This window comes from Podarcis vaucheri (assembly GCF_965113315.1).
Source record: "Podarcis vaucheri genome assembly, chromosome: Z".
Classification (NCBI taxonomy): domain Eukaryota; kingdom Metazoa; phylum Chordata; class Lepidosauria; order Squamata; family Lacertidae; genus Podarcis; species Podarcis vaucheri.
The window spans coordinates 41,172,956-41,200,503 of record NC_138758.1 but is presented as its reverse complement, the minus strand read 5'-3'; the positions used below and the strand labels follow the sequence as shown (position 1 = coordinate 41,200,503).

Genomic DNA, 27,548 nt, shown 5'->3' with positions numbered 1-27,548 from the left:
ATGGAAAAGCACATGAATCTGACCTTTGGAGAGTTTGTAAGTAAATCATTTTAACTTACCAAACGTGGTCTTTTTCCTATGCTGGGGGGAGAGGGAAACTTTGGAATGAACTTTTAAAGGGAAGAATTTTGGAATTCACTAGGAAAGTCATATTGTAAAGACTTCATAGCCCATATTTCCGCACTTTATTTTCCTGCATATTTTGTGATTATAAATATCTGCTGAGGTTCTATTGCCAAAATGTACTTGCCTCACACTTGGATTTTGGCTCCAGGAAATTCTTCACCTTTTTTTGAACTAACATAAATTGGAAAGAGAGAGAAGTTTTTCTCCCTCTCTCGTAACACTAGAACTCATGGACATTCAGTGGAGCTGAATGTTGGAAGATTCAGGGCAGCTAATAAAATGACTTTTTCATGCAGCACATAGTTAAGCCATGGACTTCTCTTCCCCTGGAGGCAGTTACGGCTACCAACTTGGATGACTTGAACCAGGGTCGGCAACCTAAGGCCCATGGGCCAGAAGTGGCCCACAGAGGCCGTTTACCGGCCCACAAGCCGCCCCCGAACCGAGCCACCCACTCAACGAGTCCCCACGCACTGTGCTAAACCGACACAGCGCGGCACGGTGACTTTCTTCCGTGGCTCTGGAAAACACTTCTGCACATGCCAAAATGCCAGAAATCGCTTCTGTGCATGTCCACAGGGCTGGAAATAGCTTCTGCGCATGCCCAGATGCTGAAAATCGCTTCTGTGCAGGCGCGATTTTTGGCGTCTGGGCATGCGCAAAAGCGATTTCCAGCGCCGCAGACATGAGCAGACACGATTTTCGGCAACGTGCTGCGCTGGTCCGGCCCATGGAGGATCTCCGGGGGAGTGATCCGGCCCATGTGCCCGGTAAGCCTTGCCGACCCCTGGCTTGAACAGAGGATTGGTCAAATTCATGGGACTGAAAAGAGGATTTGACAAATTTATGAAGGACAAGGACAAGTTGGAGGAAGCAGTGCTTCTGAAAACTACTTGCTGGAAACAGCAAGAGAAGAGAGCACAGTGGTACCTTAGGTTAAGAACTTAATTTGTTCTGGAGGTCCGTTCTTAACCTGAAACTGTTCTTAACCTGAGGTACCACTTCAGCTAATGGGGCCTCCTGCTGCCGCCGCGCCACCAGAGCACGATTTCTGTTCTCATCCTGAGGTATAGTTCTTAACCCGAGGTCCTATTTCTGGGTTAGCGGAGTCTGTAACCTGTAGCATATGTAACCTGAAGCATATGTAACCTGAAGCGTATGTAACCTGAGGTACCACTGTACTCTTGTGTTTGGGTTCTGCTTGTGGGTTTCCTGTAGACATCTGGCTGACCGCTGTGAGAACAGGATGCTGGACTAGGTGGGCTATTGGTCTGATTCAGCAGGGTTCTTCTTAATTATTTATTAAATTTGTATACTGCCAGCATACAGTTCAATATGGCTAACTTAACCCAACAACCCCCCCCACGCACAAACAAATCCCACTGCAGCCAGTCAACCAAAGACAAGCAACCACACCCCAGCCTAAGCCACTCCAACCTCTCTCACCACCAAGCAAACATAACAAGCGAATGGAAAGAGAACCTACTCAAGTGACGCTGACACAAACCTCCCACTAAGTAAAAGAACATAAGCTTCACTACCAGACCTTCTCTCCCGCCCCACCCCCTTTCATCCCAACCCTATACTGCATATAACACCAATGTCTCACAACAAATATGACTGAAGTTGCTGAATTGCAGCTTATCACTAAACGGAAAACTACGGAGAAACCTGGTCTTAATAGAGATATTGGATTCCTGCCTCATTACATATGCTAATCATCTGCATACTATCCCTTGCTTTTTCCTGCAGGACTAATTGCAGTCGTTAACAGTCGTCAACAGTCAATCACCCATCTCCTACTACCCTCCTGAGAAAAAACCCCACCCTCCCCTCCCACTACATATAAGGGTCTGGTGACTTTTGTTCCAGTATATCTGAAGAAGTGTGCATGCACACGAAAGCTTATACCCAGAACAAACTTAGTTGGGCTCTAAGGTGCTACTGGACAATTTTTTTTAATGTATGTCAACAAATATAACTGATTGGTAGAAAAAACAACCTGAAGAAAGAGGCAATGCATGTGCTTTTGTAAACGAAGAAAATCTTTAATAAAAATTAATAATAATAATAATAATAATAAGAAGAAGAAGAAGAAATAATAATAATTTATTATTTGTACCCCGCCCATCTGGCTGGGTTTCCCCAGCCACTCTGGGGGGCTTCCATAGAAACCAAAAATACACTAAAATATCACACATTAAAGACTTCCCTGAACAGGGCTGCCTTAAGATGTCTTCTGAATGTCAGGTAGTTGTTTATCGCTTTGACATCTGATGGGAGGGCGTTCCACAGGGCAGGCACCACTACCGAGAAGGCCCTCTGCCTGGTTCCCTGTAGCTTTGCTTCTCTCAATGAGGGAACCGCCAGAAGGCCCTCGGCACTGGACCTCAGCGTCCGGGCAGAACGATGGGCGTGGAGACGCTCCTTCAGGTATACTGGGCCGAAGCCGTTTAGGGCTTTAAAGGTCAACACCAGCACTTTGAATTGTGCTTGGAAACGTACTGGGAGCCAATGTAGGTCTTTCAAGACCGGTGTTATGTGGTCTCGGCGGACGCCCCCAGTCACCAGTCTAGCTGCCGCATTCTGGATTAGTTCTGGATTAGTTGTAGTTTCCGAGTCACCTTCAAAGGTAGCCCCACGTAGAGCGCATTGCAGTAGTCCAAGCAAGAGATAACTAGAGCATGCACCACTCTGGCGAGACAATCCGCGGGCAGGTAGGGTCTCAGCCTGCGTACCAGGTGGAGTTGGTAGACAGCTGCCCTGGATACAGAATTGACCTGCGCCTCCATGGACAGCTGTGAGTCCAAAATGACTCCCAGGCTGTGCACCTGGTCCTTCAGGGGCACAGTTACCTCACTGAGGACCAGGGAGTCCTCCACACCAGCCCGCCCCCTGTCCCCCAGAAACAGTACTTCTGTCTTGTCAGGATTCAACTTCAATCCATTAGCCGCCATCCATCCTCCAACCGCCTCCAGGCACTCACACAGGACCTTCACCGCCTTCACTGGTTCTGATTTGAAAGAGAGGTAGAGCATACATAAAATGTATGAGAGAGGTAGAGGTAGAGCATACATAAACATAAAAATACAAAAACAAGAGCACAAAATGCATTAAACAAAAACAAACCAATAGTCCCCCTTCCACAAACACATTTAAAAGGCCATAGAATGTTCAATCAGGCAAAGGCCTCCTTACGGAGAAACATTTCTGCCTGGTGCCTAAATATATGTAACAAAGGTGCCAGGTGAGCCCCCTTTGGAAAGCATTCCACATAGGGACCCACAGCAGAGAAGGCCAAGTATTATGTTGCTGCCCTCCAGACCTTTGCAGAGGAGGCATGCAAAAAAGGGCCTCAGAAGGTGATCACAGGGTTCATGCTCATGTTCCATGCAAACTACAAAGCCCAGACCACTGTGACATCTCTTTAACTCTTTGCTCCCTGAGGGTCTGATGCAGCTGATAGGTGGTTTTCCCATCTGGCACAATTTCAGTTCTTCAGCTTCCAAAGCACAAAGCTGAATCTTTGGAGATAATGGCCTGGAAAGTAATTCCCTCCATGGCCTAATCAGCCCTGAAAGACTTTCAGCAACTCAGCAGGATCTTATTACTCTCTTCTGCCCCCCAATAGCTTCTGAGTATGCAAAGGTCTCTTTCTGCTTCCTGAAGCTACTTCTGCTTCCCATCTTAAGGAAGAAATCTGAATCATTGCAGAACGCCGTCGTGTGTCACGTATTTTTGGCTGCTCCCTCACAACACCCAGCCATAGCTTGAGTGAGCCTGTGATGACCTCAGGATTTGGGCCTCTACAGATGGCATTTCAAACAGGGCCCTCCCTAAGCTCTCTGTGGTTCTTTTCTCCAGCTGTGAGCCAATGCATGCCTTTTCTTTTTCTGTCTTTCTCCCAGCATGCAATGCTTAAGTGAGAGGGATATGATACAGGGCTAAGGGCTGGGAAATATCATGCCGTAGGTCTCTCACTATGCCCCAGAGGAGCCCGAACGGCACACGGACCCCACTTAAGGGAAGCAACGCTGGAAGCAGGAATAAATCAGCGGCCCATCGTGATGTGAGAGGAGCTGGGGTTTAATAGCTTTCCCAGCCCCTCCCAGGCCGCTGTGGGAAACATGATGAGGCTGTAGGTGCATTATTTGTCGTTCTGGTGTCAGAAGGAGATTAGAGGGATTTGTTACCACATCCTGCATGAGCCAACAATACTAGTAATGCTAAAGAGGAGAGGGGAGTCAAAGAGGCTTGCGGATTGACGCAGACTCAGTTTTGGTTGGCTTTATGACTCATGATTCCAGATCTACCCATCTGCCTTGAACATCTCTTAAAGATGGAGCAGGCTTGTTCTCTGTTGCTGCAGAACAGGGTTTGGGGAACCTGAGGCCTGGGGGCTGAATGCAGCATTCTGGTCCTCTCTACCTGGCCCTGGCTTGAAGACAATTCCAAGAGCCAGGTGGTTGTTGTTGTTGTTTAGTCGTTTAGTCGTGTCTGACTCTTTGTGACCAGAGCACGCCAGGCACTTCTGTCTTCCACTGACTTCCGCACTTTGGTCAAACTCATGCTGGTAGCTTCGAGAACACTGTCCAACCATCTCGTCCTCTGTCGTCCCCTTCTCCTTGTGCCCTCCATCTTTCCCAACACCAGGGTCCTTTCCAGGGAGTCTTCTCTTCTCATGAGGTGGCCAAAGTACTGGAGCCTCAGCTTCAGGATCTGTCCTTCCAGTGAGCACTCAGGGCTGATTTCCTTCAGAATGGAGAGGTTTGATCTTCTTGCAGTCCATGGGACTCTCAAGAGTCTCCTCCAGTGCCATAATTCAAAAGCATCGATTCTTCAGCGATCAGCCTTCTTTATGGTCCAGCTCTCACTTCCATACATCACTACTGGGAAAAGTATAGCTTTAACTATATGACAACAACAACCTAGCCCTTGGAATTGTCTTCAAGCCACACCCTTCACCAGCCTTGCTCCCCCCCCCCCATGTGTTTTTGCCTGGCCGGAACCTGTCCTTAAGGTCTGCCAATGAAGCTGAATGTTGGAAGATTCATGGCAGATTAAAAAAAAGCACTTCTTTGAGTAGTGCATAGCAGATCATGGAACTTGTTCCTGCCACAGGCAGTGATGGCCACCAACTTGGATGGCTTTGAAAGAGGATTGGACACATATGTGGAGGAGAAAGCTGTCAATGGATACTAGCCACGGTGGAAGCAATGCTCTGCCTCCACAGCCAGAGGCAGTAATGCTTCTGAATGCTAGTTGCTAGGAAGAAGAAGAAGAAGACGAGGAGGAGTAGGAGTTGGAGTTTGGATTTGATACCCCGCTTTATCACTACCCTAAGGAGTCTCAAAGCTGCTAACATTCTCCTTTCCCTTCCTCCCCCACAACAAACACTCTGTGAGGTGAGTGGGGCTGAGAGACTTCGAAGAAGTGTGACTGGCCCAAGTTCACCCAGCAGCTGCATGTGGAGGAGCGGAGAAGCGAACCCGGTTCACCAGATTACGAGTCTACCGCTCTTAACCACTACACCACGTGGGCTCTCAGGAGTCGCAAGAGGGGAGGGTGTTTTCTTCGGGTCCTGCTTTCAGGCTTCCCACTGTGGTGTCTGGCTGGCCGCTGTGAGAACAGGATGCTGGGCTAGATGGGCCATTGGCCTGATCCAGCAGGGCTCTTTTTATTTTCTTATGTTGTGATGATAATGCCTCTTGTTGTTTTTTTTAAAAATAATTTTTATTAACTGGCCAATCACATCAAATTAAATCATATCACATAAATTCCGAATTACAAAGCCGAATTTTAAATTTTGTTGGGGGGACCCATATTTCAAGATCCGAAGGGGGATTCTGATCATCTTCTTGCTGCTGCGTTAATGTCCCAATGATGATAATGCCTCTTGGATGAGACTAGAGAGGGATGTGTCTGCCTGTGTAGAAAATAGCCTCTTGTAACAATGTAAAATATGTTGCTCCACACACTCTTGCCCCCGGCCCAACCCACCTTTAGTACCTGGTCCCTGGAATGTTGCCCAGAAGAAAATGATGCCCACCCTGCTCCAGAATTTTTTTTGGTGGAAATTGCAGGGAAACAAATTGGCTAAGCTTTAAGGAAAATATCCCAGTGTATGATCCATTTGACACTGGAGCAGTCTCTCTTTCGAGGAAGTGCTAGGCTCTGCTTTACTGGAGGAATTTTAAGCAGAGTCTCAAAAGGGCATCTTCCAGGTATGCTGTAGTTGCATCCTGCCTTTAGTGGTGTTGGGCTGTATTATTCTGTGATTTTGTTAGTCTGCTATATCTCCATCCTTGCCCACTACGCCTGGAATCTGTCCCAGCACTTAAATGAATTCCGCACGTGAGCCAAACGAGGGATAAAATGGGCTGCAAGTACAAAATGTGGTGTGGTGGTTAAAGTGCTGGACTGGACTAGGACCTGGGAGACCAGGGTTCAAATCCCAATCCCAGGAATCTCCCTGTGTGACCTTGGACTAGTCACTGGTTGTCGACTTAACCCACCTCACAAGGTAGTTGTGAGGATAATGTGGGGAAAAGGAAAACTGTATGCTACCTTGAGCGCCTTGGGGGAAAGGTGGGATACAAACAAACAAACAAACAAACAAACAAACAAACAAACAAGTGTGTGTGTGTGTGTGTGTGTGTGTGTGAACAAAACCCCCCACAAAATGATGTGGAAATATGGAGAACTGGAGACTGGAAAAATGAGAAACTGACAGAAATAAAATTAGACACACTCACCCATCCCTAGTAATGACATAGGAACATAGGAATACCGTCCATCTAACACAGTATTGGCTACAGTGACTGACACTGGCTCTCCAGGATTTCAGCCCCACCGGGAGATACCAGGGTTGAACTTTGGACTTCCTGCTCTCCAAGCAGATGCTCTACCACTTTGCTACGTTTCTTCCTCGGGTTTCTTCAATTCTTCATGCCCTTCTCTACCTTCCCCCTTCATAATACAAAAACGGGTGCCTATTTTCCATAAATATAAGCTTAGATATGTTCATTAGAAATACATAAGATATAAGTAAACCACAACAGCAGACAGAAGGCATAATGATAATCCCTAAGCATCATGGATCATGAAACAAAGCCTAAGGGAGTTCTCCCCCCCCCCATCCTCTGGTTTACAGGTGCCTCTCAGTAGTTGATGCATGCAACATTATGTGGCTGATACATACCCATAGAATTTTATAATCCATTTTACTACAATTATGATGTCTGTCACCACTGCCATCACCATTATTATCATTATTGCTGGCCAGGTGTGCACGGTTTAGATCTGTTGACAGCCAGTGTCTCTGCAACTACCTGAATCTGCCCAGTGGCGGCTGAGGAACAAAGCAAGCCTTAGGTCCAGAGACCCTCTTATGGAAATAACTACAAGGGTTTGATTGCAGTATTACAAGCTGGCCGCAGTACAGCCGCAAAGCTGATTGCAGTTAATGACACTCCGTCAGCAAGGAAAGGCTTGCGGAAAACGACCCGCTCCCTGAGCTGCTCTCCAAATTCCGCTCTTCACACTGAATGCTCCTTTGGTTCCAGATCAAATAGAGCTGTCTGTTGCTGGAGCCAAAGCTTTAGGGCAGCCACCTGGTGCTGAAACTTCAAGAGCCAATGTAAGACTTATTTCAGGTGCAAATCACTGTGCGTGCGTGTGGTTGTATGTGGTTGTTGCAATACAATGTGTGTGACATTTGGATCCACTGTGCCACAGGGAATTCAGTGGGACTTAAGCATGTGGAGGAATACAGCCTGGCTGTAATCTTCTACACTAGGGGTGGGGAAGTGGACCCAGCCCTCCGGCTGACATCCCCCAACCCTTGTCAATTACTTTGAGAGATGGATGGCCACCCACCCCTCAGTAGGTGTCCTGGTTCTTGCTGAATGAGGAACTTGATTTTGGATTTTAGTTTCTGCCCAAATCTTTCATGCTGAAACCAGTATAATACATAGGCTAGACAAGGGTCAGGAGGCATGGCAGGCAGATAACCTGGCTAGGCTAGCTAAAATGTTCATCCAACAAGTTCCCTGCCCTTTTCCTCTGAAGAACAGGGTGGCTGCAGCTTCAGTGTAGCAAGCGAGAAGCGTCCCTTGACTGTGCAAGCAAATGAGAGGGTTGGGCTTGGGTGGTCTGTTCATATTGGCACTGGCATCCCCATGTCCTAGGAGATTGAAGAGGAAACACTGCCAGTTAAGCACTGTGCTTGCCGTTCAAGGTTCTCCTACAAGGGCAGAGGTTTGCGAACAGGAGAAGATGCCAACCCCTCTGGCTAAGGAGGGGCCTGAGTAGTAGTGTCTGAAGGGCACAGAAGCGGGACTTCTTGTAATCTGATCCCACACTCTACTGTCTTGTGACCTCCTTCTCTTTCAGCTCTAATGCTTCTTGGGGTCCTGAATGGATCTTCTCTAGCCTGCTGGGACCCTCCCAAGGATCATCAGACCTAGTTCTCCACCTCACTTGTTCACCCTCTCCAGTACACCTTCATGGAATGTAACAGGGCATTGCTTCTGTTCTACCCTGCATTCGTTGCATGCAGTGCTGTTCCCTAGAGGAAATGAATAACCACACAAGCCAACAGCATTTTCGGTTTGGGGCTTGAATATGGTCGCAACTTTATTGGTTACAGTAGAGAATGGTTTGGCGTAGGCATTGAGTAAAACCATTGCCATTCCACTCCAGCCTGTTTGCTAGGAGTGCATCTAAGGATAAACCTTGGGGGGGGGATGGCCTATGACTTACATCCTTATGTTGGAGGAGTGGTATGGCCCTAGCCCCCACCTGGGCATTGGACAGAAGCCACTCCTCCCAGATCCTTTTAACAGGACGCTCTTTTTCCAGAGGAGGGGCAGACAGAGACTACAACCTCCCCTCCACCAAAGATCTACAGTGAGGGGAAAAAGTATTTGATCCCCTGCTAAATTTGCCCATTTTTCCTCTGACGAAGAAATGACCAGTCCATAATTGTAATGGTAGGTTTATTTTAGCCAACTTAGGCCATAGCAAGGTCAAAGCACAAGAAGAAGCAAACAGATTGAGGGTTGATAGGCAGGATATCCAACAAAAAAGGCAGAAAAAACTGCTGGGCCGGCTGCAATTTAACCACCCTTGGGAGTGGGCCCAAGTGTCCCCATTGGCTGGTTGGGCCCACTGCCAGGGGAACACCCACCCAAGGGCTGTTGGCATTGGCCAATAGCCGGCACCTGGGCGATCTGACCTGCCATTTCTTGGATCACTTGTGGGCCTGGGGCCTGGCTGCAACAACCGTCCACCAATGAGGGTGATTAGACTTGTCTTTCACTGAAGTTCATCTTCTGCCAAAACCAATGTTATTCATCTCACTGTTTGCTGAGGTGAAATTATGTAATTTACATAATTAATTACATCAGTTAGGTAAATTATGCTGTCATTAAGCTATCCCACTTCATTCATTTCAATGCAAAGGCAATGCAAATGTAGGAGAGAGCATAATCAACCATTTATCATTCGTGGCCTGAAAAGCAACAACTACAACCAATTGCATTTGCTGGATTGATTTCTGTTTCAGACATGGGATGAACTGGGAATACCTGTTCCTGTTTCCATATGAATTTTCTGACATTCCTGCATTCAGTCACCAGATCTCACCATGACACCAGGGAAGTGTTTTCCTCTGAAAAAGTAAAACGTTCATTTGTTTGTGTAGTTTGGTTTCAAACTGTTTGGGCAAAGGAAGCAGGAGTTGAAGCTGCTGTTGATCAGCTTTTGCACATCCTTTGTCTTTGTGGTGGCTGCAGGATCCCATGTAGAGCAACATGGGAGTAGGGATGTGTTACATCCCCCTGTTTGGTTGGTGGTGGCTGCCACCTGTTTGGGCCAATGAGGCATTTCTCTTTATGACAGAAGTGGAGAAACTTTTTCAGCCTAAGGGCCACCTTCCCTTCTGGGCAACATTTTGAGGGCCACATGCCAGTGGTGGCCAAGGCAAAAGGCAAAAACACTGAAGGATGGGCAGATGGGTGACCACCTGCGAACCACATGTACTTCAGAATCCCCCTGTGCATAGGAAATTATTGGTCCGAGGTCAAAGAGTACATGAAATAACCATCATCAGTTAGGATAAGAAGGATCTAATGCCACTTTTAAGTGATGTAAAAGCTGTTCACAGTTATACATTACATCTTTTCACATTAATAATTGAGGGGGGAGTAATAAAAATGCAATTAAAACTCTGAACTGTTGCTATTTTGGAAATTAAAAATAATAATAAGAGCACTGTATCCTTGCTGAAGTCCTTTTTTTTGGCCTTTTGTGCCAGTTTTAACCTTGCTTCTTTCCTATTAAAAAGAGGTTGTTAATGAGTCCCTAGAGAAGTTTGAAAATAACAAGACGTTTATTTAAAGAAAAAAGCAGAAGCATGAGAGAAAACATTTGCAAGAGAGAGAGGTTCTTGGAACACTGAACACTTATGTCTTGAGACAGAAAAACACGCCCAGCGATATTCTACTATTGGGTTATGCTCTAGACATTTTGACTAGGGCCACATTCACACCGTATGTTTAAAGCACTATGGTGCCACTTTAAACAGTCATGGCTTCTAGGAGCTGTAGTTTGTTAAAGGTACTGAGAGTTGTTAGGAGACCCCTGTTCCCCTCACAGAGCTACAATTCCCAGAGTGGTTTAACGACCAATCCCTTTTCCCAGGAAACTCTGGGGACTGAACCTTACACCTTCTACTTGCAAAGTATATGGTCTCCACTGAGCCCTTCTACAACAGGTCTTAGATAAAATAGTCTCTAGATAAAATGGGACTCTGAGTTCTGGAGTGCATAAATATATCATTAAAAAAACACACACTAATGGGGAGGGAAGAACAGGCAGGCCTGATTAACAACCTCTAAAGCAGTCCTTTAAAGCCCCTTCCTCACCCCCCTTCCATTACTTCCCCTACTGATGGAAGGAGGAGGAGGAGGAGGCAGCCTTTAGAGTTTTCCTTAATGCCAGGGGAAAATAGCGTTGTTATTTGGTCCAGGAGTGGATTAGGTTACCAGAGATTCTTATTCAATAGGGTTGAAAAATGGGCAATTTGCAAAACTTTTATTACTCTGAACACAGGGAACGACTGGCTGAAACTTAATACTGCTCCGACTGGGTGGAAAAAAGAAAAGAGCAGCAATTTCACCCTGTCTCCCCATTATGCGGGAGGTGAAGATTGAGCAGTACTGCGCAGTGCAAAAAGGCAGGGAGGCGAAAAGCAAACCTAACACTTCCACCCAGAAGAGAAAAAAGCAATGCAGCCCTAGAGACCGGAGATAGGGGGTGGGGGAGAGGATGACATTATGAGTGCTGGCCAATCAACATTGCCCACAGCCACCTTTTGATGCAAATTCACATAGCATTTTTCCTTTACTTTTCAGAAATGCGTTTGTGTTTCCTGTGTACGTTTGGGCTTCCTATTGGGGTATCTGGCTGGTCACACTGAGAACAGGCTGTTGGACTAGATGGGCCACTAGCCCAATCCAGCAGACTTTTCGTATATTCTTAGGCCACATTTGCACCATACCTTTAAAGCACCATGATACCAATTTAAACAGTTATGGCTTCCCCCAAAGAATTATACAATTCCAAAAGTTCCCTGCGAAGAGGAATTGACTATTAAACTACTCTGAGAGATGCAACAGGTTTCCTAACATCTCTCAACACCTGTAACAAACTAGAGCTTCTGTAATTCTTTGCCAGGGGGCGGGGGGGGGGGAGCTATGATGGTTTAAAGTGGCATCATAGTGCTTTAAATGTATGGTATAGATGTGGCCTTGTTGTGACGAGGACTGCTTCCAAACTGGCCCGCATATACACAAATGTTACATTTGTCTGCACCTGTTAGTCATTTAATCTGTCCAAGGTTTTTAGGACTTGACATGGATTCCCCGCTCCCCTCAACCCTTAAGAAAAGTATTAAGATATTAACGTAGTTTTGGCTGTGAAGACTGCAAATTGCAGGGTCAAATTGAAAACCTCAGTTGTAATGACAAGGTGCTCATTGGAAACGTCTTCTTGTGATTTACTTTTGTTGAGAATGTTATCTTAGTTGTGGAGCATGAGCGTCAGTGATGGATTGGGGACTTATGGGTAGAGAAGGCAACTCCTTCTGAGAGGCACCTGCCTCTCAGCTTGCCTGGCAGTTCAAAAGTACCCCTTGCCTAGAGATGATGTGTGTGTGCATGTTGTTTGTGTCTGTGTGTTGGGCCAAGAGACAGATTGGCGGCCTGTGTGATGCAGACAGTGGTTGGAAAACTGTCCCATTTGCCTACTTAGTTGCAGCAATAACAGTTACTGGAATAACACCGGGCTGATACGTTCCGTGTGCCTCCTCTAGATAACCTTCTGGCTGCTGCATTCTGAAGTCAATCAAACCTCTTCTGGAATTCCTTTTCCGATCAGGTCATTAGCCTTTCAAATGGGCCTTTTGTCGTGGAGAAATTCATTGATAAATTTCCACGAGGACTTTATTTATTTATTTCTGCAAAGTGATATGGAAATGTTGTGAACTGAAGATGTGATTGGAAAAAATGAGAGGCTGGAAGTGTCAGACTTGCCCATCCTCATCTGCGTGGCAGGCCAATGATGGACTGGGTGCTTATGGGTAGAAAGGGCAGCTCCCTCTCAGAGGGAGAAAAATGGTCGCATCTGGCTCTAAACTTACTTTGCGTAGTGGTTCAAAAGTGCCATATTTAAATATGGTGTCTGTGTGTGCGCACAAAATATTTCAAACAACAAAGAGGGTGGCATTGGTGGGAATGTAAGAAAGTGAAAAGCTTTTGGGAAATGATATATAATGAAATGAAAAAAATGTTTAAGATATACTTTTGTAAAAAAACCGGAGGCTTTTCTTTTAGGGATTGTAGGAAAGGATATAAGAAGAAAAGACTGTAAACTCTTCCAATATGCAGTAACGGCAGCCAGAATCTTGTTGGCTCAGAAATGGAAGCAAGAGGAAATACTGACAATAGAAGAATGGAGACTGAAATTGACAGACTATGCGGTATTGGATAAATTAACTGGGAAAATCAGATATACCAAAGACCAAAAGTTCATCGAAAACTGGGGAAAGTTCGTAGATTATCTGAAAAACATATGTGGCGTGAACACAACGCTAGTGGGATTTCAAGAGGCACTGTAAAAACAGAGAAGTATTGTTAATATGAAATAGGGGGAGCAGGGACGTATAACGGCAATACAAAAGAAGGGAATGTGTAACTAAAGTTATAAATACGGATGATTGTCAGAGACGCTGAAGGAAGTTCAAAACAGAGATAATTTGTTGTATTTTGGATAAAAATGTATAACTGTATGGAAAATCAATAAAATTTATTAATAAAAAACAAACAAAGAGGGTGGCATGCAGAGTCCAGAGTCATTGTGTGTGGCTTAGAAAGCTGTCACACAGAGACTTCCGGGTTGGCGCGATCTGGAAATGGCGGATTCCCTCCGAGCTCCGGAGGGAATCGGCTCAGCGGTGGATGGGTCTTTGCCGTGCCGGCGACACGGGGACCCTTAAAAACCGCAGGCGCGGAAGCCTGCGGACTGAAGACTCGGCGGGTGCCTTAAGCGCCCCCCCTGATTCGCGAAGAGCCTTTTTAAAGGCTATGGAGGGGATACGGGGGACGGCGCGGCACTGAGAGTCGATCGCTACCGCCGCTGAGCGAAGCCGCGAGCCATAACTGGAGAGCGCTGACTTCCTTCCTTGAAATTTGGACTGAAAAAAAGAACCCGTGAGTAATCTGGAACTGAACTTTAAAAATTTTATCTTCTGAATTTGAGACGACCGGGGTGTGTGCTAAAAGGAAGTCCCCACCCCCCCCTTGCAGACGATCCAGAGCAATGATATAAGAGCTAAGCTGGAGTGCCTACCCTGTAAAGGGTGAGTTTCAAAAGGTCAATAACTTCCAAGATTTGAAAAGGCAAATTTGAGCAGGAGACTGGAGTGTTGGAGAGACTTCGTTTTGTTGTATACAACCCTCCCTCCCGGGCCCGGGAGCGACCTGCTTTGGAGCCTGTATAGAGGAGCAGAATTTGACAGCTGTCAAAGCTGTCAATTGGACTGTTAACAGTGGAAAAATTGTTATTTAAGATCTCTCCGGATTAAAAGGAGTTACAATTGAATCAAAATTGTTGGAAACAAAGAAACAATAACAGGACAGAGGATTGTTGGAGAAAAGAACATTAAGTAACCAGATTCCCTCTAGGGGGAATTCTGTGGAATTACAATGGCTGTGGGTGGAAAGATACTGAGAGAAATCGAAAGGATGTTTTCACTGGTGGGAACTTTACAGGAGCAGACTACAGCTATGAGTAAACAACTGATGACCTTGAATTCTGAAACAAGTAGTTCTGCTGAATGTAATGAGGACTTGAGTGAGAAAGAACCCACAGCTGAATTCGAAATAATAAACAAAGAAGAGGAGAAGACAAAACAAGAAAGAGAACAAGTTAAGTGGGAAAACACTAACCAGAAGCTGACATCTGGAGAACACAAGCAAGGAGACTATTGGATTAAGTCCATTTTAAGCCTACGAAAGATACAGAAGACGAAAGTGGAGGCCCCGGGAGTTTATGGAATTCAGGAACTTGAAATAAAGAAGTACAATTGGGGCCTCCACACAGACTTTGATTTTGATTATCATCAAGACTCAGGCCTTGTGGAAATTCTTCAACAGTTGTCTCTAAATATGGGAAGAGACTATGGACTGATTGGATTGATTGTGAAGGAGCTCTTTCGAGACTCGATGACCGACAAAAAGGACTACCAACAAAACCGGCGGAGAGGGACTGAAAGAGATTTGAGAGCCTCGGACGTGCGGAACCCAGGCTAAAAACTGTTATTTTGGACATGTCTTGGGAAAGGACGCAAACCGGGGATGGGAGGGAGGGAAGCATTTAAATTCAAACAACACTCAAGACCAGGGGGTTTAGTTAATAAGAAAATTATTCAAGAAAAAATGAGAAATCGACGGAAGAGAATTGGGGTCCAACTTAGGGAAAATTTATTTTTGTCTTTTTTTATAAAAGGATTAATATTAAGATGAAAAGGAAATGCTAACTTGCTGACATAAATCTGGGAATAGGGAGGCAAGGGTGGGGGTGGGGGGAAGTCAAGGACTAGGGTTAGAAAATAAGATGTTAGGAAATTGTACATGTTTGTCGTCTTTCATGTTTGTTTTGGTGTTTTGTGTTTTGTTTTTGTCTATATAAAATGTGAAAACCCAATAAAAATTTAAAAAAAAAATAGAAAGCTGTCACACAAATGCAAGAAACTGGGCGTAGGAATCCTATTGGTGGAGAAGGGTGGGCCAGTCTATCCATTTCAGCTTCTCTCTGTTTTGTGCTTCCCCAGTCTTATATTCTAGTCTCCACAGCAATTTGTGTTTGTGTGCTCGCGAAAATTCAGCTCAGAAATTTCAGCTGGGGCAGAATTTGGTGGCCAGGTGGCTCTCTGGAGCAAGACAGTTTGAGCATATCACACTGATGCCAGCCTGATAGCACTGGCTGCCAATTAGTTTTTAGGCCCAATTCAAAGTGCTGGTTTTGACCTATAAAGCCTTAAACAGCTTGGGACTGCAATACCTCAAGGACTGCCTCTCTCCATAGGAACAGACCCAGGGCCTCTGATCATCATCTGAGGCCCTTCTTCATGTGCCTCCTCCAAGAGTGTTCTGGAGGGTGGCCACACAAGAATGGACCTTTTAAATGTATCTGTGGGAGGGTAGGATTCTTGGTTTGTTTTGTTCTTATTTTTATTATGTGTTTTTTATACATTATTTTTATATTGTTAGCTGCATTGAGATCTACAGATGAAGGGCGGTATGCAAATAGTAGTAGTAGTAAATTAACCAGTGTTTTAGCACAAATGCCTTTTAAAAAACTATAACAGTTTAATGGTGGACCCCCTAGAAATTAATAAATGGGAGGGTTCTGATTATTCGGAGTATTGAAGGGAAACTTGCAGGCCAGTGGGAAAATACAGGCTAAGCTTTCTTTCCAAGCCAGAGCCTCACCAGGGATAGAGGCATTAACATGACAAAAGGTGTTGATGGTCCGTCTAAGAGGAATCTTGGGCCTGGGCAGAAAGAAGTTTGCCAGGGTTACTGGGCATGAGGTGACAGGAAAAGAGTTTCTAGCAAGGTGGGCTGGAAAGAAGGTTGTGGAGAAGAACGACTAAGCTCTAGCTTGGACAGTCTAGCTGCAGTCTAGCTGAGAGAGATGCCTTTGACACTAGTGCTTCACTGATGTGGGGAAAAGCCCCTCTTGAAATGACCATGCTGTAAGATCTGGACTCCCTCCATGCAGACTGCAAGTGAAAATACAGTGGTACCTCGGGATGCGAATGGGATCCGTTCCGGAGCCCCATTCACATCCGAAACGGAATGCAAGCAGCGATGGCGTGTGTGTACAGGTCGCGTTTCGCCACTTCCGCGCATGCGCGTGACATAATTTTGAGCGTCTGCGCATGTGCGAGCGGCGAAACCCGGAAGTAACACGGGTTCCATTACTTCCGGGTTGCCGCAGAGCGCAACTCGAACGCGCTCAACCTGAAGCACATTCAACTCGAGGTATGACTGTATGTGAATAAATCATATTTCTTAAAGCTACGACAGTCTCTGCTGCGTCTTCAGTTCCCCAAGGGAGAAAAAACACTGGGTTACTGCCTGGAACCCCCTGGAATCTTACTACTGTCCAGCAGAGGGGGTGGTGGTGGTGGCACCCAACGTTTGTTACAATACATAGCATTAATCATTATTTTGGCACCCCTTTGAATCAGGCACCCACATCCGGGGCACCACTGGCCCTATCCTAGTTTTGGCCCTGCCTGTTACTAGTTTATATATTTTAATTGTTTTTGGTCTTTATGTTGTTCACTATTTACCTCACATTTTTTAAAAATTATTATTTGCATCCCTTATTAGCTGCTTGCATTTTGTTCCTTAAAGCTTTGCGTTCCTTGTTTTCAAAGAGGGAATGTCTCCTGATATCGGCAATTGAGGAAAGGTGTACGTGCAAAGGAGGTAGAGTTTGCTGTCTCAGCGCAATCTATCTCAGTTGTGTTGAAGACAGAGCTGGTGAAAGGTGCGGGTTAAGCTTTCTTGTTTGAGATTGTGTTTTGCATGGTTGTTTGGATTCCCCTCCTCTTCTCCCCTCCTTTCTTGGGGTGGCATACCATGCATCTATGGGAGAAAGAATTGCCTGATAGGGAGCATAAATCAAGGTCTGTTCTCAGCTTAGAATGAAAAAGAAAAAGGAAAGTTTGCATGAATATAATTACAGACTCTCTGATGCAAATAAAACAAGATATGACAGCTTTAGACGGTGGCCATTACTAAACAGAGGCCATAAAACTCCAGTAAGTGACTGGCTGTTGGCAAGAGGTTCAAAGACTCTGCACGCAGCAGACACTGATACCGTGTCCAAAATATCTTTTTGGGGGGCTCCTTTCCCCCCTGCTGAACTTTTCACGCTCTCCATGCATAGAAAAGGAGAGGCTGGATTTGAATTCTGCCAGGTTCTCTGTCACGGCTAATTTCAAAGCCTCAAAAGCATTAAAAAGAAAGAAAAAAAAAGGGGGGGGGAGAAATAATTAAAAAAAAAAATCACTGGCCCAGAAAAACTTGCAGGCTCTTTGGTCTGAAGGATTTAAAGAGATGGGTGCATTGCCAAACATTTCACATTTTCTCTCCACAAGCTTTTCAAGTTTAGGGTCTGTCTTCTGAAAGACCCAGCTGCTGCCAATTCCTTTGTTTGCCATCTGGGTCAGATAAAGAATGTTAGGGAAGTTGGGGCAATTATATTTTTGAGGAGGCTCCTTTCTGCCTTGAAATACCTGTGTGACAATCATTAAAGTCCCCAGTCATCATCTCATACAGCGGTGTTCTGCATTCTTGGATCCCCAGTTGTCACTGGACTACAGCTCCCATCATCCCCGGCCTGATTAGACTATGGTTAGGAATGATGAGTGTTGGAGTGCAGCAACATCTGGGGACCTAAGAGTCATCAATACATCATAAATCTAGCAGCCTCCGTTTTATCCAGTGGCTTCAATCAAGGCACTTAAGAGGGGGGGGTCATTTGAAGGTAAAGGTAATTTGACCTAACCCCTGACCATTAGGTCCAGTCGTGACGGACTTTGGGGTTGCGGCGCTCATCTCGCTTTATTGGCCAAGGGAGCCGGTGTACAGCTTCCGGGTCATGTGGCCAGCATGACTAAGCCGCTTGTGGCGAACCAGAGCAGTGCATGGAAACGCTGTTCACCTTCCCGCCAGAGCGGTACCTATTTATCTACTTGCACTTTGACATGCTTTTGAACTGCTAGGTTGGCAGGAGCTGGGACCGAGCAATGGGAGCTCACCCCGTTGGGGGATTCGAACTGCCAACCTTCTGATTGGCAAGCATGTGGTTTAACCCACAGCGCCACTCGCGTCCCTTTTACACATTTGCACATCATCAAAAAATAAAGAAAGAAAGAAAGAAAGAAGAAAAAGAGAGGAAATGCATATCCCCACAAAAAGGACGAAAAAGGGTGCTGATTTCCATCAGCTTTGCCAAAAGATCAACTCCATCAGGCATCTCCTACTCCTAAGCAGGTCTAGCTGTCCATTTTAAGGACAACTGTGTAAGAATTGGTCTCTGAGTTTGATGTTTTCTTTGTCCACCCTTGTTCATTTTTCCTTGTGTGTCATGTACTTTAAGATTGTAAACCTGCAGGCAAGGACTGTCTTGTTTTAACGGATTGTATGTATGTAAGCCATGCTGGGAGCTTTTGTTTTTGGCTGAGGAGCAGGGTGCAAATGCTCCAACTGAACAATAAACAAAAAAATATAACAATCTCTGTGTTAAAATGCACAGCCCAGAATTAAATATAAAAAACTTATTGATGATAGAAAGAGGGGAGGCTTTTCACTATCAGAGTCTGTAACCTGAAGCGTCTGTAACCCGAGGTACTACTGTAATGTTAAATATACAAAAGCGGGAAGTGCTTTTTTCTGGGGGTACGAAGGGGTACGCATACCCCTAAACATTTTGTAAATCTTTGTCCTTTAGTCCATTTACTGTATTTATTTTCCCTGATTGGATCGATATAATGGTGTTTTTCTTGAGTCAAAATAAGAGAACAGTGGTACCTCCGGTTACAGACGCTTCAGGTTACAGACTCCGCTAACCCAGAAATAGTACCTTGGGTTAAGAACTTTGCTTCAGGACGAGAACAGAAATCATGCTCCAGTGGTGGAGCAGCAGCAGGAGGCCCCATTAGCTAAAGTGGTGCTTCATGTTAAGAACAGTTTCAGGTTAAGAACAGACCTCCAGAATGAATTAAGTACAGTGGTGCCCCGCAAGACGAATGCCTCGCAAGACGAAAAACTCGCTAGACGAAAGGGTTTTCCATTTTTGCGTTGCTTCGCTAGACGAATTTCCCTATGGGCTTGCTTTGCAAGACGAAAACGTCTTGCGCTTTTTAAAAAAGCCGCTTGAAGAGGCGCAGTTGCGACGGACCGTGCTTCGCAAGACAAAAAACATCACAAGACGAAAAGACTCGCGGAACGAATTCTTTTCGTCTTGCGAGGCACCACTGTACTTAACCCGAGGTACCACTGTATCCCTAAACATTTTTTTTTTTTAGAAAAAAAGCACTGCCCTTATCCTTTCAACACCCTGAAGGGTGACTCATCCTTTGGAGTTAACCCTTTGGTGACAGCCTCCTCTGGTAGGAAGCCTAGTGAAAGACCGATCTCCCTTGAAGTCTATTGTAACAGCAGCCACAAAGGTTGGGTACCTCTCACTTTGCTGCTGATGTCGCTGCACTGCCCCAGCTGTTGACTCTTTCAGTGGTAGCACAAACAGGAAAGGGTGAGTAGAGCTGACGAAGCACAACATGGTATATAATATATGACTAGTATGAGGCGTTCCCATTTAAATCATAACTATTCCATTAGCATCCCATCATTTTGAAACAATTTAAAAAACTAAAATATCAGAGTAGCAAAAAGAGAGAGAAAAAATCATTACCATGTCACAAGCACAGATGTTTTCTTACATCAAAGGTCGCCTGCACCTAACCAATGGTAGTTTGCAAACAATTAAATGTATTGAACTTGGACATGTGGTGCCTGGATCCAGATGAGAAGATGTAGCAAAAGCTCCAGAGCATCTTTAAAGGGTGAAGTGCCAGAGAACGAATATTTGTGGAGAATGTTCATTAAAGGCGTCAGGAGCAATTTGCTTCATGATCTTCTCCACTTAGCCACCAGCTCAGACACTCCTATGGATGTTTCATTCCCCATTAAGCCACAGCTTACCATGAGAGTGTCAAGCAGCTTGCCTGGGAATTTGGATAATTATAATGTTTGCTCTGCTCACAGAAGAAGGGTAACCACACACGCTTTCATCTGTAAACACTCAACCGAAGATTACTGATGGGCTAGCGAAACATCCCGTGCCTCTTTCACTGAAGAGGTCTCCTTGAGATTTCCACAACTTAATGGTCTTGTGCTCCCCTTCTTCAGATGGCAATGTGTCTAAACTAGGGGGGGGGGCCTTAGTTTAGAGAAAAGGAAAGTGAGAAGGAAACATGGCAGAAGTGCAGAGGTGTTTCCACAGCACGGAGACAGTGGATAGAGAAATGTTTTTCTTTCTCTCAATGCTAGAAATCATGAACATGAAGCTCAATGTTGGAAGATTCAGGACAGATAAAAGGAAGGACAGTGCAGAGTTAAACTATGGAATTTGCTGCTACAAGTGGCAGTGATGGCCACCAACTTGGATGACTCTAAAAGAGGATTAGACACATTCTTGGAAGATAATGCCATCAGCAGCTACTAGCTATGATGGCTCTCATGGCTGGAGGCCGAATGCCTTGGAATACCAGCTGCTGAGAATTACAACTGGGGAGAGTGCTGTTGTGCTTGGACCCTGCTTTCAACCTCCCAATTAGGGTATTTGGCTGGCCATTGTGGGAACATAATGCCGGTCTAGATGAGCCACTGGCCTGATCCTGTAGGCTTTTCTAATGTTCTTATGCATATTATTTTACTTCTTTCAAATGTGGTAAGCCAGCCTTGTGGCATTTGGGGGAGGGGCTTGCTTAATCAGTTGAAATCTGCCCCAAAGTCCTGCCCTGAAAACAGAATAGAGATGAGCACTATCTTAAAGGTAAAGATAAAGGGACCCCTGACCGTTAGGTCCAGTCGTGGCCGACTCTGGGGTTGCAGCGCTCATCTCGCTTTATTGGTCGAGGGAGCCAGCATACAGCTTCCGGGTCATGTGGCCAGCATGACTAAGCCGCTTCTGAATGTGATTTGGAACTGTTCAAAGGCAGTGTACCACTGAATACAAGTTGTTGGGAAGAATCAATGGAAGTGGTCTGTGACCTTCATGCTCTGTTTGGGGGGGGGGCTTCCTGCAGGTACAACATAAGATCCTTCTTTCCTCACAGTAGCCAGCCAGGTGCCTATGGCAGGTGTGGGGAACCTATGACTCTCCAGATGTTGTTGAACTACAACTCCCATCAGCCCCAGAACACATGACCAATGACCATCAGATGGGCGGGGTATAAATAATAAATTATTATTGTTGTTGTTGTTGTTGTTTCCCCTGATATATGCATTTTTGTAAATATCGTTTGTTTGGGAAATTGCACAACAAATTTCAGATGCGTAATAATTTTGAATGGTGGCTGTGTTTCAGTTCTCATAGTGTTTCAGAAAGTGCAAATGTGATAGATTTGACTTTAAATGTAAACCAAAGAGAACCCCGCCATCCCTAAATATAGCAGTCAGGGTTAGTAGCCATTGAATTTGTCACAAAGGAACCTTTTGGATGTGCTTTAAGAGGCTGTTGTGGGGAAATCAGGCAAGAGATCTCTGAGACCAATGCAGTGCTCTTCAACCTTGAGTCCCCAGGTGCTGTTGGACAACAACTCCCATCATCCCTGTACAGCTTACCCAATAGTCAAGGATGATGAAAGTTTTAGACCAACAACACCGGATTCTTCAAGAACAGGTGAGGTCCCTGCAGGCTGGAGGTGGGCAAATATTGTCCACATCTTCAAAAATGGGGAAAAAGAAGACCCAGGTAACTACTGGCCAGTTAACTTGATGTTGATACCAGGAAAGGTCCTAGAACAGATAATTAAATTGCCGCAGAAGCTGGTAAAATGTTGGCTGGATGAGGCAAGTGTTAGGTGGATTTGTAGCTGGTTAGCTGTCTGAACCCCAAGAGTGCTCACTAATGGTTCCTTGTCATCTTGGAAAAAGGGACAAGCGAGGTGCCGCAGGTTCTGTCCTTTATAAATGACTTGGATGAAGGAATTGAGGGGCTGCTCATCAAATTGATGAGGTTGAAGAGCCATTCACAAGTGGATCCAGCAGAATCTCCTTAGGTTCTTACCAAAAAAATGTGGTTAGTGTTCAATAGTGCAATGAGGGGGGAAATGGGTAAGTGAGAATCTGAAGTAGACGGAGGCAGGGAGCCAAGTGAGAAGTAGGAGTTGCAGAACTGTGCTGTGAGATTTGGTGTTTGTCCACTGACAGATTTTATCAACACTCTCCAAATCAGCCAGCATTGTGCTTTGGAACAAGGACTCTGGCTTTTCTGGCATGACTCCAAGACTAGGGGAATAGATGTCCCTTCTTAAATTTCAGCTCTTCCTGCTTTGTCTAGTCTTTTCCTAGCTTCTATGAATGTAAGGGTCTCTGTGTAAGCCCCTACTGAAATAAAGGCATTTAAGGATGCAATGCCATGTTTCACACAAACTGCTCCCCAACATCACTCCTCCTCCTCCTCCTTAGCAAAAGTACCTGTGGAAGTGGGTGCTTTTCAGAGGGGAATCTGAAGGGTGGCGGTGGCAGTGGAGATATTTGATCCTTTCTATGCCCACTGATGAGCAAATCATTCCCAAGTTGTATTTTACCTGGCAGAGTTTCAAACACGCAGTTACTTTCCCAAATGTTAGTCTGGTTGTTGTTTTTTAATAACATTTTATTGATTTTCCAAAAATAACAAAAATAAAAACCAGCAACAATACAACAAAACAAAACAAATTGACTTCCCTCTAATCCCTTCCTTGGGTCTCTTATTTATCAATATACTGCCTGGCTATTGTTAAGTTTTAAACTATTTAAATCCCTATTATCCATTCATAACAAAATTACAAGTAGTCTTAAAACCCTGCTAATGTATTAGCCTGTGTACATTGCTCCTGTAAATATGCAATAAATATCTTCCGTTCTTCCTTAAATTCGTTGTTGTCTCTTCCTCTTAGTTTCATAGTCAATTTTGCCATTTCAGCATATTCCATTAATTTAACTAGCCAATCTTCTTTAGAAGGGACACCTTCTTCTTTCCAATGTTCTGTTAATAAGGTCTGTGCGGCTGTTGTTGCATACATAAACAAGTTTTTTTTGTGATTTTCATAGGTCCATTCCTATAATACCAAATAAGAAAGCTTCTGGTTTGCTTTTTTTAAACAAAGGTTGTTTTAAACATCTTCTTCAATTCATTATAAATCATTTCCCAATATTTCTTTATAATTTTACAGTCCTACCACATATGAAAAAAATGTCCCCCCTGTTAATTTACATTTCCACCAAATGGTAATCTGAGACCTGGCAGGGTGAGGAAGTAGCTTTGTGTCTCTATGTGGCTGACTGGCTACTCCTCTGATCAAAATGGACGCCTCCTGAATGAGATTTGCTCAAATAAAAAAGAGAACTGTGGGAGTTTCTGGCCCTGGCTTCGCATATAGTTAGACCCCGCCCCCCACGAGGCTTGACTCTGTGTTTATTAAAAATGAATGAGACATAGGGCAGAATGGTTGTGAACGCTCTGTGATGTCACATTGTTGTTGTTGTTTAGTTGTTTAGTCGTGTCCGACTCTTTGTGACCCCATGGACCAGAGCTCACCAGGCACTCCTGTCTTCTACTGCCTCCCACAGTTTGGTCAAACTCATGCTGGTAGCTTCGAGAACACTGTCCGACCATCTCGTCCTCTGCTGTCCCCTTCTCCTGGTGCCCTCCATCTTTCCCAACATCAGGGTCTTTTCCAGGGAGTCTTCTCTTCTCATGAGGTGGCCAAAGTATTGGAGCCTCAGCTTCAGGATCTGTCCTTCCAGTGAGCACTCCAGGCTGATTTCCTTCAGAATGGAGAGGTTTGATCTTCTTGCAGTCCATGGGACTCTCAAGAGTCTCCTCCAGCACCATAATTCAAAAGCATCAATTCTTCGGCGATCAGCCTTCTTTATGGTCCAGCTCTCACTTCCATACATCACTACTGGGAAAATGTCACATTAGTTTGTCCAACGGTTATGCACGGTTTGCAGGTGACAGAAAGGCAAGTGACAGAAAGGCAAGTGGCAACCAGACTGTTGAACAACACTTACTGAATTTAGGTTATTTATAGATAAATGATGCAACATCAACAATAATATAGTACTGGGGTGTAGCTGTGTTTTGTGCTGCCAGCCATGATCTGCTCTCCCATTGTCTGTTATTTGGTGAGGGAGGACATCAGGATTGAAAGTCACACTACACCAGTCTTCCTCACCTGGCGACACCAGATGTTTTGGACTAGTGATGAACTTTGGGCTCTCAAATTTCAGCAGCACCCTATGTGATGCTAAAATTTGGTGTGTGCAATGCCTATCACACTCCTTTCTACAGCCTTGTTGTGGTGCCACCTGCAGCATGACACCCAGTGCAGCTGAACTTATTGCACTACCCTAAAAACACCTGTTTTGGATTACAGCTCCCATCAGCCCCAGCCAGCACTGGCTCATTCATGGGATGGTGGGAGTTGTACTCCAAAAAAGCATATTGAGAGCACTAGGTTGGGGAAGGCCGCTACGGGTGATGATGTTGGGAGGACAGTGGGTTGTGATTTGGGATGGAAGTCCTGCTCTCGTTGTACAGAATTCAAGAGCGCTCTCCACTTTTCTCAAGTGGGTGGATGATGTCAGTGGGGCTTGCCCTGAATGGGGAGTGGGGATAAACGTGTGGTCCTTTGGGTGGAAGAATATGGGGGGAGGGGAAGAATTATGAACAGCTGCCATCTATGCAATGGGGAAGGCATTAAACAAAGCCAATCCGTTCTGTGGAGCCTTGGGGGAGGGGAAAAGCTCATGCTCTGAGATTTGACCCTCAGAAGACAATGTCCATTGCTGCATACCCATAAACAAACGGTACCTAACACACACAACATTTTTATATCAGCTTACCATTTTGAATACTTTGCCATTTAATCTCCAAGCTCGCAGGGGTGAGTTCCTAGAAGGGAAGACTTATTTCATTTCCATGAAATGTTTATTTTTTCTGGGAAGTTTCTCTCTCACCTCCTTAAATTTTACGGCGTTTGGCGTTTGGCTGGCTACAGAGTTCTCTTGAGGAAGCTGGCGAGGTTCAAGAGGGACCATAAATTTCAAATTCTCTGGGTTAGAATAATGTAAGTGCGTTGAGATCTTAACCTTAAAGGATCAATACAAACTTGTATGAGGCTCTCTTTTTTGTTGTTGCCCCTCCCCCCTTTTCTTCTGTAGTGCCATAAAACTAAAACTTGAGAGGAGGAGTTGGGAGGGAAGGATTCCAGCAGTTGAAAAGATTGCATGTAAAGTGGTGACTGATTCCATAATGAATCCCCATCTGAGTCATTGGCTGGGAGAGCTTCTTGTTGGAGTGTTTCACTTTTTAGGATTGTTGCAGGAAGTGTTTCTTTAAAAACAAGCAAGCCAGCATGCAAACACAGTTACGTTCAGGAAAGGGCTGTGACAGCACAGAGAAAAAAAAAATAAATCCTGAAAATACTGGACTGATGAAAACTGAACAAAAAACGTGTATAATTGGGAAAGGCCCATACCCAGTGGCAGAGCATCTGCTTTGCAAGCAGGAGGTCCCAGATTCATTCCCCAGCATCTCCAGGAAAGGCTGGGAATGCCCCCTTGTCCGAAACCCTGGAGAGTCAAGGCAGACAATACTGAACTAGATGGAGCAATGGTCTAATATATGGCAACTGTGTCTTGGGGGAAGGACCATGACTCATTGGTAGAGCATCTGCTTTGCCTGCAGAAGGTTCCAAGTCCAATACCCTGCCATCTTCAGGAGGAGCTGGAGGAGATTCCTTCCTGAAACTCTGGACTACCGCAGCATGGACAATACAGAGCTTGGTAGACCAATGGTCTGCATAAAGGCAGCTTCCTATGTCCATTGCCACAAGCACAGCACAGCATGTTTACAGTGTAAACCATGGATGAGGGAGGGATTCAGTTATGTCAGCACTTTAATGAGAAACTAGCCAATTCATGCTTCTTGAATTGATACACAAACTGAATCACATTTCTCCTTTGAAATTTGTACTGTTCCAAACTTTGTGATGCAGTTCTCCAACTAGACTGTGGCATACAAAAATAAAAATAAAAAAATGCATGTATGTGAAAATAACATAGCAAAACACATTATAGTAGAGATAATTGCTTGAAATGTGTGCATTAGTCAAAATAGCCTACAGACATATGTCTATTAAGTTAAATTTCTACCAAGATGCTGCTGGGGATTTTTTTTTTAAATGGCAAATTGATGTGGGAATGTGAAGAACAAGATTTAAGTACTGTATGGAAAAATCAGAAATGGAGGGAAACCAAAAGTGACAAATTTGTGCACCCCTAGTGAGAGTCCCATGGACTGCAAGAAGATCAAACCTATCCATTCTTAAGGAAATCAGCCCCGAGTGCTCACTGGAAGGACAGATCGTGAAGCTGAGGCTCCAGTACTTTGTCTACCTCATGAGAAGAGAAGACTCCCTGGAAAAGACCCTGATGTTGGGAAAGATGGAGGGTACAAGGAGAAGGGGATGACAGAGGACGAGATGGTTGGACAGTGTTCTCGAAGCTACCAGCATGAGTTTGACCAAACTGCGGGAGGCAGTGGAAGACAGGAGTGCCTGGCGTGCTCTGGTCCATGGGGTCACAAAGAGTCGGACACGACTAAACAACTAAACAACAACAAGTGTGAACTTAGCATGCATACTTAAAAGTAAAACTCAGAGCCAATACAAGATGTCAGCTCAAGACTGGGGACACACTGGCTCAGATGGTCATTCAACCAGGAAACTTACCAGGTGACCTTGAGCCAGCCTTGTACTCCATGGGGTTGTTGTAACTCCTCCTTAGTCTTGGTGTTGCCCTTATAGAACCCAGTGGGTAGGAAGAAGGGAATTAGTTGGCTCTATCTGCCATTGTCTGATTTGGCAAGTTATTGGCTCTGTCTCTGCCTACCATTAATCTGCCTGCCTTCTGCCCCACCTGTCTCCAATGGGTACCAACCAGTACTGGTAAGAATAGGACAAAATGTAGCTCAATATAGCAGGGCTGGGGAGCTTCTGTCTCGGG

The 27,548-nt window shown here is 45.0% G+C and overlaps 1 long non-coding RNA gene across 1 annotated transcript in view; it reads right to left on the bottom strand.

Moving 5' to 3' along the window:
- Window positions 1-19,559, bottom strand: part of LOC309523720 — a 118,828-nt gene extending 99,269 nt beyond the window's left edge. The window contains exon 1 of the long non-coding RNA XR_014215564.1: window positions 19,299-19,559. This is a non-coding gene — a long non-coding RNA (uncharacterized lncRNA). The remainder of the gene's footprint in view (window positions 1-19,298) is intronic.
- Between the last annotated feature and the right edge of the window lie 7,989 nt (window positions 19,560-27,548).